Below are 20,126 nucleotides of genomic sequence, written 5' to 3' on the forward strand. Positions count from 1 at the left end.
TAGAATCATAGAATCAACCGGATTGGAAGAGACCCCCAAAGATCATCCAGTCCAAACTATCACCCAGCCCTGTCCAATCAACTAAACCATGGCACTAAGTGCCTCAGCCAGGATTTCCTTGAACACCTCCAGGGACGGTGACTCTGCTTGCATCCCATTTTTTGAGGCTACCATTTTGATTCCGTTCATGTGAAGAGTTTTGTTGTTTTTCAGGGTTGTTTTTTTTTTTTGTTCTTGTTGTTTTTATCATTATTATTTTTCTCTTCATCAGTCTGTTTAGACTGTGCAGGTGCCTTTAGAAGTCCTCACTAACAATTCTAATTCTGCATTTTAGCACAGGGTAGAAGGGGCAGGACTTATTTCAAATTTGTCATTAAAGCCTTGAATTCAGCCCTTCATTCCTTTACTTGCAAAACCAGAATGTATAGCCTTAGAATCATAGAATCATAGAATCACAGAATCAGCCAGGTTGGAAGAGACCTCCAAGATCATCCAGTCCAACCTATCCCCCAGCCCTAGCCAGTCAACTAGACCATGGCACTAAGTGCCTCATCCAGGCTTTTCTTGAGCACCTCCAGGGACAGTGTCTCCACCACCTCCCTGGGCAGCCCATTCCAATAGGAAGGATCTCTGTTACTCTCCATTTCCTTCAACCCTCTTGGCCCAGGGTGTGTGCCTTGGCTTCCTAGGAGACATTTGCTTTTGGAGCCAAAGCAAGGTTTGTAGCAGTGTGGTATCTGGCAGGTTGTCAAATTTAGAGAGAATTCAGTCCTGTCCAAATTGGAGCAAGTTGTGTGGGTTAACGAGGGTTTGAAAGCTGACTTTGAAACGTTGCTTTCTTTCTTGAATGTTTATTTGTCACACTTTGCATGTCTGTGAGACACCAGGTGAGGCACTGGACAGTGTGAAGCGGAATGCCAGGCACAGTGTAACTGTACTAGCAGAACTTTTCTGCCTGAACTTATTAGATTTATCAAGAAGCATATGTGAACCTCCAAAGTACTGTGCAGATGTGACTTTGCTGCTTCTGTTACTGTACTTAGGGAAGAGACCTGTGCATCTTGGGTGTCCATTTTTTTCTGCAAACTGTTGCTGTGGCCTTCTCTATGTGACTGAGATTCATTTGCTAAATTAATATTCTGCTTCTGTGGACAGGCAGTGCATTTGATTCCTCCTCTTTTCTCACAGGTCACATAATGGGACTCTGCACTTGTGTAGCTGTAAACAGCTGCAGCTTACAAAATGCAGTGTATTAATACTCATTAATTTTGCAAATTGAGAATGTGTTCTAACTCTAAGTAGCTAATGATGATTTTGATTATTTTTTTGATTGCCTTTTAGTACCTTAAAGTGCCATATCCCTCTCTTAAATGCTGTATCCAGGAACAAAAACCCATAATAGGCAATTCCAAATTATGCTTTAAGCATTTTTAGGCTTGTTGTTACTGTTGTTGTTGTGGCTGGGTTTTTTGGTTTGTTTATTTGTTTTCCCCATGGCCTTAGAATCATAGAATCAGTCAGGCTGGAAGAGACCTCCAAGATCACCCAGTCCAACCTAGCACCCAGCCCTAGCCAGTCAACTAGACCATGGCACTAAGTGCCTTATCCAGGCTTTGCTTGAACACCTCCAGGGACGGTGCCTCCACCACCTCCCTGGGCAGCCCATTCCAATGCCAATCACTCTCTCTGGCAACAACTTCCTCCTAACATCCAGCCTAGACTTCCCCCGGCACAACTTGAGACTGTGTCCCCTTGTTCTGTTGCTGGTTGCCTGGGAGAAGAGACCAACCCCCACCTGGCTACAACCTCCCTTCAGGTAGACAGCAATGAGGTCCCCCCTGAACCTCCTCCAGGCTGAACAACCCCAGCTCCCTCAGCTGCTCCTTGCAGGGCTTGTGCTCCAGCCCCCTCACCAGCCTTGTTGCCCTTCTCTGGGCACATTCATGCACCTCAATATCTTTCTTAAATTGAGGGCCCCAGAACCCAGGAAACCATTTGGAGTCACATACTGCTCTACAGCATCACCAGCTCTCCCCTATTGCTAGTGAGCATCACCCCAGGTAGTTACTACAGTGTGGCTGGGTAGTTGTGTGGCCTATATCTTTGTTGTAGAAGAATGACCAGAGACTGGATACACCTGGTAACTTAGCCATTAGTTCCCTAGGGGAGGAATATAGTACCTGGTCTTACAGTTGTTGTTATTTGACCAAGGAGAAGCCCTCTCTGGCTTTCAAAACAACTACTACACAAAAATATATAAATAAAATACTACACAAAACTATATAAATAAAATCAGAATTTAATTTCCTTTCCTTCATTTTCCCACCCTGGATTTTAGGAGTGGAAAAATAAGATGCTCGTTGGCAGTTACACCAATAAAGGGAGGAGAGAGATCAATGAGACAGCATTTCATAGTGTATCCAAGGATTTTTTATAGCCATACAGATTAACAAATTGCATCACACTGAAGGAGAAAAAGCAATTCAAATCCTCTGCTTAGTTTTGATTAAAGATGTATAAGCCAGGTATTAACACAATAAAATAGGCCCATGAGTTCTACAAGTAAAGAACATAATTCATAGCAAAATTAACTAACTTTTAGTCAGATGATTTACTCAGTGCCATATATGCATATCTAGTCAACTGAAAGCAGTCATATTGTCATTTTGAAATTGTGGGAGGAATGCAGAATCCAGGAGAATCTTCTGGTGAAATGAAAAGTAATTATATAGTGTCAGTGCAAACGCTGTAGGGCGTGAGTGGAAGAGATGTTAATTCCTTCTGCTGAAGCAGATTTGGGTCCTTTCAAATCTCTCAAAGCCCCTATGGTCTGAGCTAATCAGGGGCAGCTTCCATTGTCAGATAGCACTTTGTGAAAGTGTGAGAAGAGTCTTTTACCAAAAGTTTTTGAGATGTCACTACCAATTAATTATCTCTTCTGTACAGGTGGCACCACTGGGGTCATTTTGCAAACCTCTTAAAATACTTTTTTCTTCAGTTTAGGCCATGATAAATTAAAGTTTCAGAACTTCACCCATTCCCTTTCAACTTTCCACTTTTACTTGAAATTGTGTTATAAGATAATACATTTCAGTGGCTGAAGACAACAATCTATTATCACAGAATCAAGCAGGTTGGAAGAAACCTGCAAGATCATCCAGTCCAACCTAGCACCCAGCCCTAGCCAGTCAACCAGACCATGGCACTAAGTGCCTCACCCAGTCTTCAACACCTCCATTCTTAAAATTCTCTTTTAGCAAATCTGTTAGGTGACCATATTGCCATATCCCTATTTGCACGAGATACTGTTGATCATGTCTACTTTAACTCTTGTCATTGCTTCAGAGTGGGTGGCAGGGTCTGTCTGCATTAGCAATTTGATTTGCTCCCTGTTTTACCCCAAGGACCTTGACCATCTGTACTTAGTGCATATTATCTTGTTCCTGTGCTCCAGTCTGGAACAAACTGAGCAAACAGGTGGGACACCATGCATGAAATAAAAAGCAGCATGCTCAGGGATCAAAGCCTGAAGCATTACTGCCTGGCTTGAAACCACATGTCAGTTCCCAGAGCACACAGCAGAATTAGGAGAGGCCTGGCCATCAGAAGTCCTTGTGACTCCTGTTACATGAGTATGATGTGGTCACTATGCCAGTTGAAACATACCACACCATTCTTTTAGTATCTTGAGCACCTGATGGTTTTCATCAGTATTTCTGCATTTAATAACACCAAGTTCTTCTAGACTTCTTCCAGATGTACCTGGCAAATTTAATTTTTTATTCTCCTCTTGTATAGAATATCAGCTCAAAGATTTTTGGCTTGTGAAATGCAAGGATAATATTTGCAACACAGCAGAGCCATTATATTCTTCTGTGATGAATACTTATCTCAGTTTTCTTTATTAGTCTTTATTTTACTCTTGCAGTGCTTGCTCTGCCCAGTGTTTTATGGTTTTGGAAGGTGGAGTGCCTCTATGTGTGTTGCATCCATCCTGCCTGGCCTGAGTGGTCCGTTCTCATAGCTGGCCAGCTGTGCAGAATGACAGAACACAATCATTGGTGATGTTAATGGCATATCAATCAAGCATCCTGTTCATTAGGGGCCACTAATGTATTCCAGATGCAAAACTGAAGCTTACAGCCTGCTGTCAATTAACTCAAAATAGGTAATCACAGAAGAAGATCAGACCATTTATTTTTTTTTAAATTGTCTTACTTTACCTAGTCCTGCCCCTAACATTCTCATCTGTATGTTATGGAGCTTGTAGAGCCAGCAGTGTGCCCAGGTGGCCAAGAGAGCCAATGGCATCCTGGCCTGTATCAGGAGCAGTGTGGCCAGCAGGACAAGGGAGGTTATTCTTCCCCTGTACTCAGCACTGGTCAGGCCACACCTTGAGTGCTGTGTCCAGTTCTGGGCCCCTCAATTCAAGAAAGATGTTGAGGTGCTGGAGCATGTCCAGAGAAGGGCAGCAAAGCTGGTGAGGGGCCTGGAACACAAACCCTGAGGTGAGACTGAGGGAGCTGGGGGTGTTTAGCCTGGAGAAGAGGAGGCTCAGGGGTGATCTTATTACTGTCTACAACTACCTGAAAGGAGACTTTAGCCAGGTTGGGGGTGGCCTCTTCTTCCAGGCAACCAGCAACAGAACAAGGGGACACAGTCTCAAGTTGTGCCATGGTAGGTGTAGGCTGGATGATAGGAGGAAGTTCTGGACAGAGAGAGTGATTGGCATTGGAATGGGCTGCCCAGGGAGGTGGTGGAGGCACCGTCCCTGGAGGTGTTCAGGCAAAGCCTGGCTGAGGCACTTAGTGCCATGGTCTAGTTGACTGGCTAGGGCTGGGTGCTAGGTTGGCCTGGATGATCTTGGAGGTCTCTTCCAACCTGGCTGATTCTATGATTCTATGAACACCTACTGGTAGTTTAGTCCTTTCTCCCTCAGCTGGTGTGAGAGAACTTGCTCTTATGCAGGTTATCAGAATAAAGAATTAATTTCCTTCTCTTTCCAGTTCAGGATAGCAGTGTGAATAGAAGCAGTCTGTACACCAGGATAATGCCTCGAGCCAAAAGCTGACTGCAGTACGCCTCTTCGGGTGTTTCCATTCCCAGGTGAAGAGGCAGTAGCAACATGCTCTCTGGCCCACTTATTCACATGTCCCTAAAAGGGACATCCAATGAGATTGAATGGCAGGCATTTTAACAGTGATAAAAATAGTACAACCTATATAATTAGCAAATATAACTCTCAGCTACAGGTTGCAGTAAAGCCTAAAATGCTTCGTGAGATTGAAATGTACGTTTGCAATGCGTATTTCCAGCGAGCCTTCCACTAGTAAATTACAGGGCATTAAAAACACAGAAAATAGAGCAGCTACAAAATCTTACGTTTCAGACAAGCGAGTGAGCGAGTCAGCTGCTGACTGCCTAGGGCTAGGACGAAACTTCCTGTATTAATCAGGTTATTCTATAATTACAAGGTTTCTTGCACCTTCCTCTGAAGCGGGTACCGAGTGCTGTCAGAGAAAGGATCCCGGACCAGGCGGACAAGAGGTCTGATTTGGTATGATGATTCTTGGTGGTTTGCCCCCCACCCCCAGGCTTTTTTTATTTATAACTTTCTAGTTCCCTTTTTGCTAATATGAACTGTTGAGATGATTAGTGTGCTGTTAGTGCTGCAAAGAGTGCTCCTTCCAGACTGTCTACACGTTTGCTTTCTGTTGCTAAGGGTTCGACCTGCTCAAGGACAGGCTTGCATGGTAAAAGGGGAAGTGGGATTGAAGGGACAAGCAGCAGCAGAGATGCAGAAATGCAAGTGATTGTTTAAAGGGAGCCTGAATAATTAGAAAGGAGAAGAGGAAAAAATATTTAGCAGCCTGTTTGTGTTAGTGGTCTGCCTAGAGACGTTTCAGGTATATGGTGGGAAAAACAAGTATTGCAAAATCAGGTAAACCTCCTCAAAAGAGAGGGTGATTTAACAGTTGTCTTTCCTTCACAGATAAATGTTGCTCTAGCTGTAAATGTGGCAGGCATAAATACAGCAGACAAAATGATGTTAATAAAGACTGGGATGTATCACTGTTATAATGGGGAGAATAACGGCAAGCAGAGGCTGATTTTGTGGGATTATTTTGTTTTCTGCTAGAAGGTGATAAAATGGAGAGTTCATTTCATTCTAAGGTATCTATACCTAAGCCAGGGGAAGCTTGCCACAGCTGTTGACTTGCCCTTTCTGTGTCCTCTCTGTATGCATGTGCAGCCATCACTTGCTGAACCCACGAGGGTTCCTCACACTGGAAAAGTGAGGGGAGTTACACAAAATGGTATGAATGTTCATGAGACTACTCAGAGAGGAGGCTTTGACTGAGTCACTAGCCTGATGTTGCCTGGATGTAATACTACCCAAGTGAAGTACAGGGAATCCAGCACTTCAGTCCTCTGTTACAGTACAGATTTCTGATCCATATTTCTGATTTAGTAAAAATCAGGGTGGGTATGCTATGAAATTCAGACTACTACTGGATCCCCCAAATGGTTATTCTTCTGTATTTGGAGGTGGATTATGAACTGGATTAAAGCTTCTGGAGCAGAACTTGTATAGAAAATGATAATTAATGAAGTTATGCTAACCCAAGGTCACAGTGTACGAAGGTGAGAAGATAAAATCCTCATTACTCTGAGTTCACATCCTTCTGGGTAGATGACTTAACAGGATCTCATCTGCACAGTACAGGATGTAAATACGTCTGTAGAAGCACTGGTTCAGTACACCAAGCTACCCTTCTGGAGAGCAAAGCAGAGATTAATTCTTGTGAACAGTTTGCGTGAGAATGATACTCCCAGTCAGAGTCTGCTTTCTCAAACATCATAAAACAAAGTGTGCTCCCTACAGAATAGGGATCAAAAGCGTGAAGTTCTGGCTCTTCAAAGCCATGCAGGTGGTTGGAAGACTTGTAGTGGTTTCTAAGCTGAGAAACCTTAGCTTGGCTCATGTGCTGGTGTTCCTAGTGGTGCAAACACAGTGACTCTGCCTATGCAATAGAACCAAGCTAAGATCATAGTTTCTAAAAAGAAAAAAGGGTAACTAGTCCCTGAAACACAAAAAAAGGTAGAATGATCCTGCAGGCTTAGAGGCCACAAGCCTAAGTAAATAAAGTGAAGCTCTCTGATACTCAGTGATGCAACTGGGATGTTTCACAGCAAAAGACCAGGTAAAATTTCCCTCAGGTCTTCCATTACTTCATGAAGAATAAAATGTGGTAGAGCTCGGTTATAGAGCAGAAAAACCAGAATGAATATTATCACAGTACATTGCTGCTGTTTAAATGGCACTGTTGAAGTATACCACTTCATGATAGTGTATGTACAGAATATAAAACAGGTTATCTAAGATGTTATGCCATGCCTGGAAATACCATACAGGTGATGATGCTTTTCCAGCAGCGGTTCTTATACTTAACTCCATGTTCAGATATATGAAAGCCAGCACTGAAGAAGCTCTGTGTATGCTGTTGGCTTCATTTCTGTCACATTAATGTATTTACAATTTTCTATTAGAGTGCAGAAGACACCAAGCTAGGAGCAGGTGTTGATCTGTTGGAAGGTAGGAGAGCCCTGCAGAGGGACCTGGACAGGCTGGATGGGTGGGCAGAGGCCAATGGGATGAGATTGAACAAGGCCAAGTGCAGGGTTCTGCACTTTGGCCACAACAACCCCAAGCAGTGCTACAGGCTGGGGACTGAGTGGCTGGAGAGCAGCCAGGAAGAAAGGGACCTGGGGGTACTGGTAGATAGTAGCTGAAGATGAGGCAGCAGTGTACCCAGGTGGCCAAGAGAGCCAATGGCATCCTGGCCTGTATCAGCAAAAGTGTTGCCAGGAGGACAAGGGAGGTTATTCTGCCCCTGTACTCAGCACTGGTCAGGCCACACCTTGAGACCTGTGTCCAGTTCTGAGCCCCTCAATTCAAGAGAGATGTTGAGGTGCTGGAACGTGTCCAGAGAAGGGCAACAAAGCTGGTGAGGGGCCTGGAGCACAAACCCTGTGAGGAGAGGCTGAGGGAGCTGGGGGTGTTTAGCCTGGAGAAGAGGAGGTTCAAGGGGGGACCTCATTGCTGTCTACAACTACCTCATGGGAGGCTGTAGCCAGGTGGGGGTTGGTCTCTTCTTCCAGATGACCAGCAACAGAACAAGGGGACACAGTCTCAGGTTGTGATGGGGAAAGTCTAGTCTGGGTGTTAGGAGGAAGTTGTTGGCAGAGAGAGTGATTGGCATTGGAATGGGCTGCCCAGGGAGGTGGTGGAGTCACCGTCCCTGGAGGTGTTCAAGAAAAGCCTGGATGAGGCACTTAGTGCCATGGTCTAGTTGACTGGCTAGGGCTGGGTGCTAGGTTGGCCTGGATGATCTTGGAGGTCTCTTCCAACCTGGTTGATTCTATTCTATTAAAAAAAGAAACCCTAAGTACAGAGCTGTAAAAGGTTCTTATCTGGATTGTTACAGTAGAACGGCAAGGTAATTTGTTGAGAAAGACAAGATGATATTACCAACAAAAGCTTACTGAATTTTAATTCTCATTTAGGTTTTAATTGACCTTCTTACAGTAAACCACTACTTAATTATACTCCAATTGCTCAGCTCCCAGATAAAATGCTAAAGTTCTTCATATTATGTATATTGTTCTGTTTGTGTAAGATTAAGATGCAGAAACAGTTTAGCTGAACTCAAATGAATCCGGTCACGGACAGCCATATGACTCACTGTAATATTTTGAAAGCCATTTATCTAATTTTCCCTGGGATTCTGTGCCATTGCACAGAAAAACCTCAATTTAAAATAAACCAATCAAACTGTGTGGCTGCACAATTAAATATCACCATGGTAACAGGGATTAAGCACACGAGGTAAAGACTTGCTGACAGTGCAGAGATTACTTCAAGTTTCTTACCGTTCCAGCAGTAGACACAGGCATTTACATCTTCTGTTTCAGACATTGGAAGACACAAAATGAAAGAGATTGAGGTACTTATGTGTCATCTTGGGACTTCAGGGAATGTTTTCCTGACAGGGGAAGTAATTAGTTGGAATTACAAATAAGAACTCAGTAGACAGATATAAATAAGTGTTTGCTCATGGGATTTCTTTAGTGTTTCATAATTAAAACCTGGAAAGTCATATTATTTAGGATACAAATAGCACAGAAAAACTTGCCCAGAGTTTAAGAAATTGAACAGAAGAGTAACACTGTTTTGCTTTTAGTTTTTAAGTGAATTTAGGTTACTTTGGAAAGATGATTATTTGCTGCTCTGCTGTGAAGTAATGTTTCTAATGTGTAATATGCAGAAGAAGTTATAGCACAGATAGATGCACTGACATCCAGTGAAGATATGGGATGGTGCTTTCATCATTCCTAACACATTTCTGCTTGTCTCTGTCTCTATTCCTAGCTTTTTCCTTTGTATTTCTGAAAAATACTGGAGATGCAAATCTGCTAGCATGTGGAGTTTTCAGCTTTTAGTGGTGTGGTTTCGGATTGGTCCATTGTTTGAGACTGGGTTTTGATTGGGCTGTAGGAAAGCTATTCTGATCCCAGTGATGTGGTCTCTCGCTGCTGCATAAAGCTCAAACACCTGATCTGCACTGGGAGACTTAATCCTTAATTTAGGTTTATTAGTAAATGTTCAGTTGGGAAATGTTGTGGTCATGGGCTCTTCTGTGCAACAAATATCTGCTGATGATTTTGGGCTTGCTAAATAGGTTTTTTTCAATGAGATCACATTTACAAAGATGTCTTCTGTCAACCTGTGAGAAGTGAGCTGAGCTGCCCCCAATGTGCACACATCCTGCAGCTGTTCAACCTGTATTATCACAGAATCATAGAATCAACCAGGTTGGAAGAGACCTCCAAGATCATCCAGTCCAACCTAGCACTCAGCCCTATCGAGTCAACTAGACCATGGCACTAAGTGCCTCATCCAGGCTTTTCTTCAACACCTCCAGGGATGGTGACTCCCACCACCTCCCTGGGCAGCCCATTCCAATGGCAAATCATTCTCTCTGTCCAGAACTTCCTCCTAACATCCAGCCTGTACTTCCCCTGGCACAACTTGAGACTGTGTCCCCTTGTTCTGTTGCTGGTTGCCTGCTGGGGCAGAAGAGACCAACCCCCACCTGGCTACAACCTCCCTTCAGGTAGTTGTAGACAGCAATGAGGTCACACCTGAGCTTCCTCCAGTCTAAACACCCCCAGCTCCCTCAGCCTCTCCTCATAGGGTTTGTGTTCCAGGCCCCTCACCAGCTTTGTCACCCTTCTCTGGACACATTCCAGCACCTCAACATCTCTCTTGAATTGAGGGGCTCTGCTTTCTGAATATTTGGTCAAAACTTGAGCTCACAAGATGTTAAGATCAATATATGTGCTTCCCACCAGTATTTACTGATCTGAGATTGTTCTTGGGATCACAGGATCAGTCAGGGTTGGAAGGGACCACAAGATCGTGCTGTTCTTGTTCTTTATGGTAGGATGGGCTTTCCATCCTTGCAGAATGGATGTATGCTTGGGAAAAAAAATGTTTTAAGAGAGCTGGTGGTAGATGGGCTCACAACTGCACCTTTTCTGTCGGCATCAGAACTTGCCAAACCTGTCAGAGTGCATTTTGGTGTTTGATTATGGGAACTTTACACACTCTATGATTCCCTATTCGTTTCAAGCATAAGCTTAGGTCTCTGTGTGTAAAGAGACAGGGTTTTTTTGCTCTGCTTTTATGAAAAGATGTTGCTTCAATTTTAATATTTGTCTGACATCCAGTTTTGTCACCTTTAAGTCAGAATGTCTTTCCTTGCATGCTGAAACACAGTTTGAACTTTCTTTTTTTGCATCTTAGGATGAAAAGCCTTTGTTAAAGATTCATGGTAAATGCTGCAGTTATATATAAAAATCAGTGTTGCTAAAGGAGGTGATGAATATTGAGAACATTTTGTAACAAAGACTGCAGAAATATCTAGTTATGGTGGTACTCTTTTGTCATAGAGAAATGCAGAAGCCCCAGTGGAGTTAGTTCCTGGGTTAAGCATACAGCACATGTAGAAAGAAGAGGCTGTGAAATACTGATGGAACATGACTTAAAATCAGAAAGTCAGCAATATATGGGAGAAGTTCCTTAACCAATTACTTAGAGGAGACAATTTCTTGTTAGTGCTGTCTCTGGGCTTGATCAGGTGGAAATGACAGTCTTACCTGGAACCTAAAGAGGTACTTTATGTTTCTCTTCCCTGTTGTTCAGCATTTTCCTTTTTGCTGCTATTTTTTGGGTTGTTTTTGTTTAATCCAGTTAGTGCCTTGAGCTGGGCAGCAGAGACTTGGCAAGAAGCCACACTGATAAAAGACATGTTGTTCAGGGCCATGAGGGGCTGGTTGTAGCAGCTCACAGCAGTGACATTTGGGGATTTCATTGCCTGGTTCCTGTTGCCAGCATCCAATTAAAATGCAGTTCTAGCCTTTTAACAGAGTTTGTAGGGAATGAGGAGTTAGTGGTTGGCTTTTGAAAACAAACCCAGAAAAATATTAGCTCTGCATTGGTGCTGCACATTGAAAAGCCACAGCTTTCCAATTAGGAATCTTTTTAGTTAGAGCATGTATATGAAAAATAGAGGTTTCCATGCCTTCATATATGGGCCAAGATTGTGGCTTGGCTTAGAAAAGGTCTTGGTTCCCAAGGTTGTCACATTGTGATTAGCAAGAAGTTTCCAAAGAGCCATTGAAAGATGGCTGGTCAGAAGAATCCAGTAGTTGGTATCTTCAAACTCCATCTATAAACAATCCTGTTAGTTTCCTGATAGAATTAATTAAACCAAGTACAAGCTAATGGGAAGATCATGGGACCAGCTGCTTTCATGGCATGAGCCTTCAGGAGTAAAGTTCCTGGAGGAGGAACCCTACCACCTGAACATAATGTGTATTAGCTGCACAGCTGCTTTTTCAGCCTTGCCTCTGTGACTTGCATAGGCAATTGAGCCCTATGCTGAAAGCCTGGGTGACATTAGGAAGAGTGGCAGCACAAGGCTTTCTGTAGAGCTGATCTGAGCAGGAGGCTTGGTTGAGGGTGCTTCTTCCTTTTCCACAAGCTGCTTCTTCAGCAAACTACGCTCATAGTAAACTGTTGCTTCCCTGACATCCTGAAAGAGAAAAGGTGTCACAGCTTCACGTGCTTAGGATCTGACAGCCTAGAGCACGTTAGCCAAGTAGTGCTTGTCTTACTCTGAATGTTGTTTTCATTTGTCCTCAGATTTAAAGAATTGACCAGAAATCCAGACAAGATTCAGCAACAAAAAATTATGGCTCTGATGGTTGGGGGTTTGTGTTTTTTTGATTGTTTTTGTGCTGTAGGGACACGTGAAGCCTGCCATGTAAAACTGGGAACTTTATGTGTTTGGTGTTTATAGTTGCCTGTGAATTTGGGATTTTTTCATAACTATCACTCAGTGGCAAATTAAAGAGCTAAGAAATCCACATGTTGCCAGGCTAAGTGTTGTGCCACATTTGAAAGTCATAATGATGCTTTAATAGAAGCATTGATGATAAAAAAAGAGTGATTGTTCTGTAGAATCTTTGGCTAAATTCACATGAAATACAGCACAGACACTTCTGCTACGTGGAAGAGAAACTGAATGCATGTTTACAGTGATCACTCAGTGTAATTTAAGCATATCCCACTGAGCTTTTAAGTTCCTTGAACTGGCTGCTCCTTCTCAGGCTGTCATAAAGCTCGTCATGGATGATGTGAAAATTTATTTGGTGTCTAAAGCAGGTTTTATGACTTAGGCTAAGCTGCTACTAGCATCTGGCTTTACTACTTCAAAATTGCTGTGGTATATCTGTGCAAGACAGCAGGTGTAGATAGTCTAATGGCTGCATTATAGACAGGCTACCACTCTCAATAAACCTGAAAAGCTATAGATTTACTGGAGACCTAAATCTGGGTATGTATGAGACTAAAGGAGATTCTCAAGAAACATCTCAAAGAGGAAGGAGAGGCAGAAAATGCCAAGAGTGTTTCATTCCCTATGAAAGTACCAGCTTCAAGATTCAACATGATGCCATAAAGTTGTTTGACAGTATGAGAAAGGTGTGCACATATCTCTCTCTCCTCCATTTGTACAATGATTCTTGCTGAACAGAATTGTGAAACGTGTTATATTTTTAAGGAAGACTTTTTTTATCCTCTGTATTTATAGCCTAGTTTATAAAGTCACAAGTCTTACAATGATATGTGTGCACCTGAAAACTGGGGGAAGAGAGGCATAATTGGCTGAGTAGTGACAGCAGCAGAGACATTGCAAAACTGCAGCCAATGTGTAAGGGCAAGTTAAAAGGACTGGCCAACACAGAGAAGCTGAATCTAGTGGGTTAAATGAGAGCTGCACAAATTCAACCCAAAGTGCTTCTTGAAAGGAAATGCTAAAACACCTTGAAGTTGCTTTTTATCCACATGAGGGATAAGCAAAAGAGGGAGGGAGATTCTATGTAGGGAACATATATGAATGGGGGTCCTGATTGATACCCGCCTGAACATGAGCCAGCAGTGTGCCCAGGTGGCCAAGAGGGCCAATGGCATCCTGGCCTGCATCAGGAATGGTGTGGTCAGCAGGAGCAGGGAGGTCATTCTGCCCCTGTACTCTGCACTGGTTAGACCACACCTTGAGTACTGTGTTCAGTTCTGGGCCCCTCAATTTAAGAAGGACATTGAGATGCTTGAGCGTGTCCAGAGCAAGGTGACGAGGCTGGTGAGAGGCCTCGAGCACAGCCCTACGAGGAGAGGCTGAGGGAGCTGGGATTGGTTAGCCTGGAGAAGAGGAGGCTCAGGGGAGACCTTATTGCTGTCTACAACTACCTGAGGGGTGGTTGTGGCCAGGAGGAGGTTGCTCTCTTCTCTCAGGTGGCCAGCACCAGAACAAGAGGACACAGCCTCAGACTGCGCCAGGGGAGATTTAGGCTGGAGGTGAGGAGAAAGTTCTTCCCTGAGAGAGTCATTGGACACTGGAATGGGCTGCCCGGGGAGGTGGTGGAGTCGCTGTCCCTGGAGCTGTTCAAGGCAGGATTGGACGTGGCACTTGGTGCCATGGTCTAGCCTTGAGCTCTGTGGTAAAGGGTTGGACTTGATGATCTGTGAGGTCTCTTCCAACCTTGGTGATACTGTGATATGAATGCAGCAAAACGTCAAGACTCAGGATTAATAACAAAATGTTCCTAATGATCTAGAGGTATATGTTGAAGGTGACTGAGAAGAGGAATGTTGATCAGCTGAATTGCTGGAAGACATCTAAGTGTTATCTTTTGGGTATGTCAGTGGCAAATTGTGGGGACAGGGAAATAATAAAAACACAGCTAGATGTGTTTTAGAGGAGTATTCAAATTCTGACAAACACAGTGCTGGTAGGGTGGCTAGGGGAGGAGAAAACACTTCATTTTCTAAGGAGATACTGGAAGGCACAAATTTGTCTGATACAGCAAAACTAAGATTAAGAAGGAGCGAAGATGAGGAAGAAATGACAAAAGCTTAAACCAAGAAATTATTTGTGGCATAGAGCTGAAGGGACTATCCATCTAGACTGCAAGGGAGACCTTTAAACATGAGAGCAAAGGAGTTAATTCCTAAACTTTTCATCATAGGACTGTGTTGAATAATCCACAGGGGATTTACATTAACCTTTGTTAAATATTTAAAGAAGATTGTAAGTAAAACTATAAGTGATTGGAAATCATGACAGAGTAGTTTTTTTCCATTCTTGCTTTCCTGTGAGTCAGATAGCACTTCACTCATTTCTTTAGCATATAGGTGATGAAATCTGAGCAACACATTTGCAAGCCAAACATTGTTCCATTGTATGCTCTTGGAACCTTTTGCAGATATTAATGAAGTACATGGAATTATCTATGTTAGACAGATTACTTAAGGCAGTTTAGACTGCTACATAATAAGTGGAATACAGATCAATGGTTTTAGTAAGGATATGGCTAATAAAAGTACTTATGTGGGATGATATTCATGGAAGTGATATGATTTGACCAGGCTTTTAAATAACTGTGTAAATTCTCTTTTCTAATGGCTGTCACAGAATGTTGCACTATAACTCTCATTTTGAAAACACTTTCATTCAAAGATAGGAGAGGATATGTCTTTCTGTAAGTGTTTATACATAGTATCATAGAATCAACCAGGTTGGAAGAGACCTCCAAGATCAGCCAGGCCAACCTATCATGTAGCCCTATCCAGTCAACTAGACCATGGCACCAAGTGCCTCATCCAGACTTTTCTTCTTCTTCTGGGAAACAGATGTTATCTTCAATCTTCCTAAAATGAGTTAAAAACATGAAAGCAAATATAAGGACCAATTAAAAGAATCAGGAGTAGCTCTTGCTGGCATTTTTTGAGTTTCATACTGTTGTCTGGTAATAACCAAGGTGAGTTATTCATTTCACCAAGATATATTGACTGTTCTCCATACCTCTATAAAAAAGAATCTGTAGTGGCTGATGCTATTTTCCCTGAAATGCCATTTAGGGAATTCAATTGGCCTCTGTGAGCTTTTGCAAAAAAAATGGTTAGTATTTTAAATGATGTAAGGACTGTGACATTTTTGAATGAGTAGACTTTAAGTGCCAATAATATAAATGGTAGTGTGCTAATTTGACAGCTCTTCAGAGATTCCAAACCACTTTGAATTCATTTGGCATTTGTATGGCACAAGTTGCCAGAGCCTCCATAGTTCAGGCATCCTCTGTAAGTATAAAGCTTTTCTTTCATCTAATGCTACAAGTTACCTTCACACAAGTTGGGTTTGATATTTTCCCTGTGTTTTAAAGTCTGAATTCTGTTCTCAGTGTTCAGTATCCATAATGGACTTTTATTGGCAGTTACAGACAGCAGTTTCCTTGAACAGGCCCATCAACAACTTGGGATGTTGCATGCATGCTCTTACACATGGTGTGGAAGCACATTCACACAGAATTACAGCACCTGGGAAAAGCTGCACTTTTACCACCCTTGTGGTGCTGTGTTTAACTTTCAGCCCTTCTCACTTTGCTGTGTGTTGCAGCCAGGTGTTTCTCTTGACATGGCCCCTAATTTTTCAAGGTCAGTTAGGCAAACCTCAATTCTCAGTGTTTTAAAAGAGAGAAGGAAAATAAAACAAATAGTGCCAGTTATGAGTCCCAAGAAGTGTGGGTTCCAAATTCTGCCCAGAATTGTTGGGGGAAAGGGATGGGGAGAAAGATGGCATAGATGGCACAATGTCAGCAAAAGCTTTGGTCTCTATTATTTTTCCCTTTGACTCAGTGAAGTTTGAGTTCCCATTTTGCATTATTAATGTTGTCTTTGAGTTCTCTCTACGACTACATCAGGGACTGCAGTATTTTTATTAATAGGTGTTTTCTCTCCAGCAAATAAGGATTGCTTTCTAAGCCTGATAATGTGGATTTAAAATATATATATGTAAATATATATATATGTATATATATACTGCTTTATGTGTGTTGAAAAGCTGAAGTACCAGGCTGTGTTTGGTCTCATTCCCTTCACTTTACAAGAGCTGTTGAATATCTCTTATCTACCGACTGGTTTTAGTTATTTGCAACTTTACTTTCTGAGCTGAAATTTTTTTGTTCCACTCATTTTTCTGAGTCCTAATTGACAATTTGAAAAACATCATCCCATTCCTGGAAAAAACACAAGATTTGCCAAAGGTCATAACCAAGTTTGGTACCCAGTCTTTGAGACAGATGCTTGAAAGCTGGGCCGCGCATCGCCTTTCAGCCAGGTTTGTCGTTTCTGATGTTGTTGTGAAAGTGCCTTCTGAAAAATTTTGAAATGGACATACTGAGTAGAACTTGGAGATTGAAGTTTTCCAAAGAGCATCCCTGCAGCATGTCCAAAAATTGCGTGGTGAAATAGCTGTATGCCAGTAATGCCTGCTAGCTACCAAAATGGAGACCTAACGAAGAAGCAGGGAAAAGCAGGGACAGCACAGTTTGAAGAAGGGCTGGAGTGAATGGCAACAGTTGGATCAACTGAGTATAAGACAGTCATTAGGAAACAGGAGACAAGGAGGATCATGTGGAAAAGGACTGACAAAGAGCTGGGAATTGGAAAGATGGAGGACAAAGGAAGTAGCAAATTATATATATGGTAACACAGTGGCATCAGTTCATGATTCAGTTGTGACCTGTAATAATCCTTAACGTGGTTCTGCAGAATTTCTTTCCTTAAATATTGGTGTGGGTGCTGTCTGTTTTCATTATAAATTCCTTACTTATAAACTCTCTGTATTTGTGCCTGTCAGATGGAGAGAAGTGTTAGGACTGCACCGTGAATGTTAATATTTAACCTTGTCAAATGCCCAAAATGCATAGCCATGTGTTATAAGCTGATATATAGTCTACATCATTAAAGAATTATGAGAGTTCAGGAGTGACAGAAGATGAGTTAAATATTGCAGTTCTTGGTGACTGAATCAAAATTTATCTTGTAAAATGGTATTATTTAGTTGTCATGAAATATGACTGCCTAGTACTTTGTTCTAAAGTATTTGTTCGTGCTGTGTTGCTACCTTTCATAGAGGTATTATTAATATTTTAATTATGTATAGCAGTGCCATTGGCAATATGAGGCCACAGGATGAATGCAATAACACAGCTCTCCTGCACAGACTACATTTGTGTTGTAATTTATTACAGACCTTTAATTATAATTGTACAAAACCCGTTGTTGAATTTAGACCTCATCGTCATCATCACAGCAAATAAAGAGCCAACTTCTCTGCTATAAGTCAGCTGAGCTTCATTAATGTCAAGGGTCCCACTGATTTACACCAACAGAGGTGACACAAAAGCACTTTTTGTATTTTACTGCTTCTCACACGAGCTGTGCTATTGCAGCATTTCTTGACTCCTAGAATAACAGTTGAGTTCCTTCCCCTCATCTTTTAATCTCTGTGCTTTGATTGTTTTGTCAGCCACTTGAGCCTGAAAATATCCTTCTCTAGTTTGAGTAACTGCAGGGAGGGGTTTGATATTGTGATGTTTGTCCATAGCTATTATGAAGGCATCTTAATTTTAACTTTTTAATCAGAGATAACAGTCAAAGTGTGGTTTGGGCTTTTGAAAATGGCAAGCTGGCTATCTGTAGCCATTAGGGTTCATCCTGCTTCATCTGGCTTCAGCCTGCAGTCAACAGCACTTTGTTTATGGATGCAGATGTTTATTTATGTTGTGTTATGGTGTGCCAGGGTAGGTATAGGCTGGATGTTAGGAGGAGGTTCTTCACAGAGAGAGTGATTTCCCATTGGAATGGGCTGCCCAGGGAGGTGGTGGAGGCACCGTCCCTGGAGGTGTTCAAGAAAAGCCTGGCTGAGGCACTTAGTGCCATGGTCTAGTTGACTGGATAAGGCTGGGTGTTAGGTTGGACTGGATGATCTTGGAGGTCTCTTCCAACCTGGTTGATTCTATGATTTATATTATATTATAGATAGGTTTATGGATGCAAATGGATATCCTGTCAGCCTTGTAGCAGAACTGGAACTGCAAATAATTAAGCACCTGACTTGCTAAATTAGGTCTGCTGAGTTCATTGTGGGGTCTTGGCCACTATTCCCTTAGCTAGGTTTGGTATTGGGTCCTTTTTCTGGATTGGAGTCTCACTTGTGTCTCAGGAGGGAAAAGAGACAGTCAAAATCCAAGGATCTTTCTCCACTGCAGTCACAGCAATGCTCTGAATCCTGTGACCAGAGTATCCCAGTCAGCTTTGGATGAGCTGGCTCAGCTACCAGGAGGAATCTTGCCATTGCAGCATCACGTGTAGGCTGGTGTGAACCTTAGCAGATTAAACCTGTGCCCTGCTCTGCAGTGCAGTACCGAGGCTTCCCATGGCATGCAAGACTTCGGTTTCAGGTTTCTCACAACTCAGTACACAAGTTTTCACTTTTATAGTTGTCCTTAATGATAACCTCAGATTTTTAGCCCAGGCTGTGTTCTGGCAGAAATATGCTCTAGGGATGTGGTAGTGCTTTCTGCACTGGAGAAAGCACTTTGTAACAATTAACAGGCTCCGTGCAAACTTGCAGATGTACTCTGTGAATAGCTTTTTCAGCTTGGCTGCTTTATGATAAGTATGTTCTTGTTTCTTCTCTTCCTGATTGTTCCCTGATTTGAACAAAATTCACTTTCTTCCACACAAAATGGCCTGTTCAGAGGTAAATTCACAACACTGTGTGAAAAAAGGAAACTGCATTTGCTTTTCTAAGTGATTCATGCCCTCATTGTGGCCAGCTTCGTTCTCTGCCTGGCGAGGTAAGCTGATGGTTCCTGTTCTTGTGCAAGGATCACCCAGCACTCCTGGTCCTGGTGGTACAGCTTCATGTTGTGTAAACATGAATGAAATGCTCACTGAAGCAGAGGTGGGATTGAGTGTGACACTTGTCAGATGAGTCATCCTGACTTACTTCAGCTTGCCTGTGGGTAACATTTTGATGAGACTTCACTGATGGACTTTTACAACGCAACTTTATGCTAAGTAGGCTTTGTGGGAGCTTGCTTGGTGCCCAGAAACTAGACAATGGGGAAAGAGATGTTAGTTTTTTCCAGTGCTTCTCCTGGGCAGGAGTGAATCCAGTCAGGGTCCTAGATATTTTTCTCTTCTGATGATCTTGAATTTTCAGCTCCTCTCTTGATGATCCTCAGTACAACACTAGCAAGATCAGACTCTATACCAAAACCCACAGCAGTTACTACAGTGAGACTGGCTCATTGTTTTCCAGGACTTTGGTTTTATGGGGGAACTGAATGATTGCATCTCAATTTTCCTCTCTTCTGCTCTCCCGTGGGGAACATTGGGAAGCAGAGAGCAACTGCATCAGTGTTTATGGGTACTGATAAATCAAGAAATATCATTGTTACGTGTAGCAAATGTGAAAATGCAGTAAGATCCGTTCTGACCTCTAGAGAAACCTTCTTGGCTACAGGATAAGCACTTGGTCTTCAACATATTTCTTTTAAAACTTGTTATGGAAACTGAATATTTATTTATTCAGTGAAGTGGAACAACTCCCTGTCTTTTAGACTGAAGGCAGGAAAGGAGGCTGAAATGA

General features: G+C 42.5%; 1 protein-coding gene across 7 annotated transcripts in view; it reads left to right on the forward strand.

Annotated features, from left to right (window-relative positions):
- FRMPD4 (FERM and PDZ domain containing 4) overlaps positions 1-20,126 on the forward strand; it is a 318,694-nt gene that overhangs the window by 191,107 nt on the left and 107,461 nt on the right. The gene's annotated exons all lie outside the window — the stretch shown is intronic.

Source organism: Pogoniulus pusillus, chromosome 5, assembly GCF_015220805.1.
Source record: "Pogoniulus pusillus isolate bPogPus1 chromosome 5, bPogPus1.pri, whole genome shotgun sequence".
Taxonomy (NCBI): domain Eukaryota; kingdom Metazoa; phylum Chordata; class Aves; order Piciformes; family Lybiidae; genus Pogoniulus; species Pogoniulus pusillus.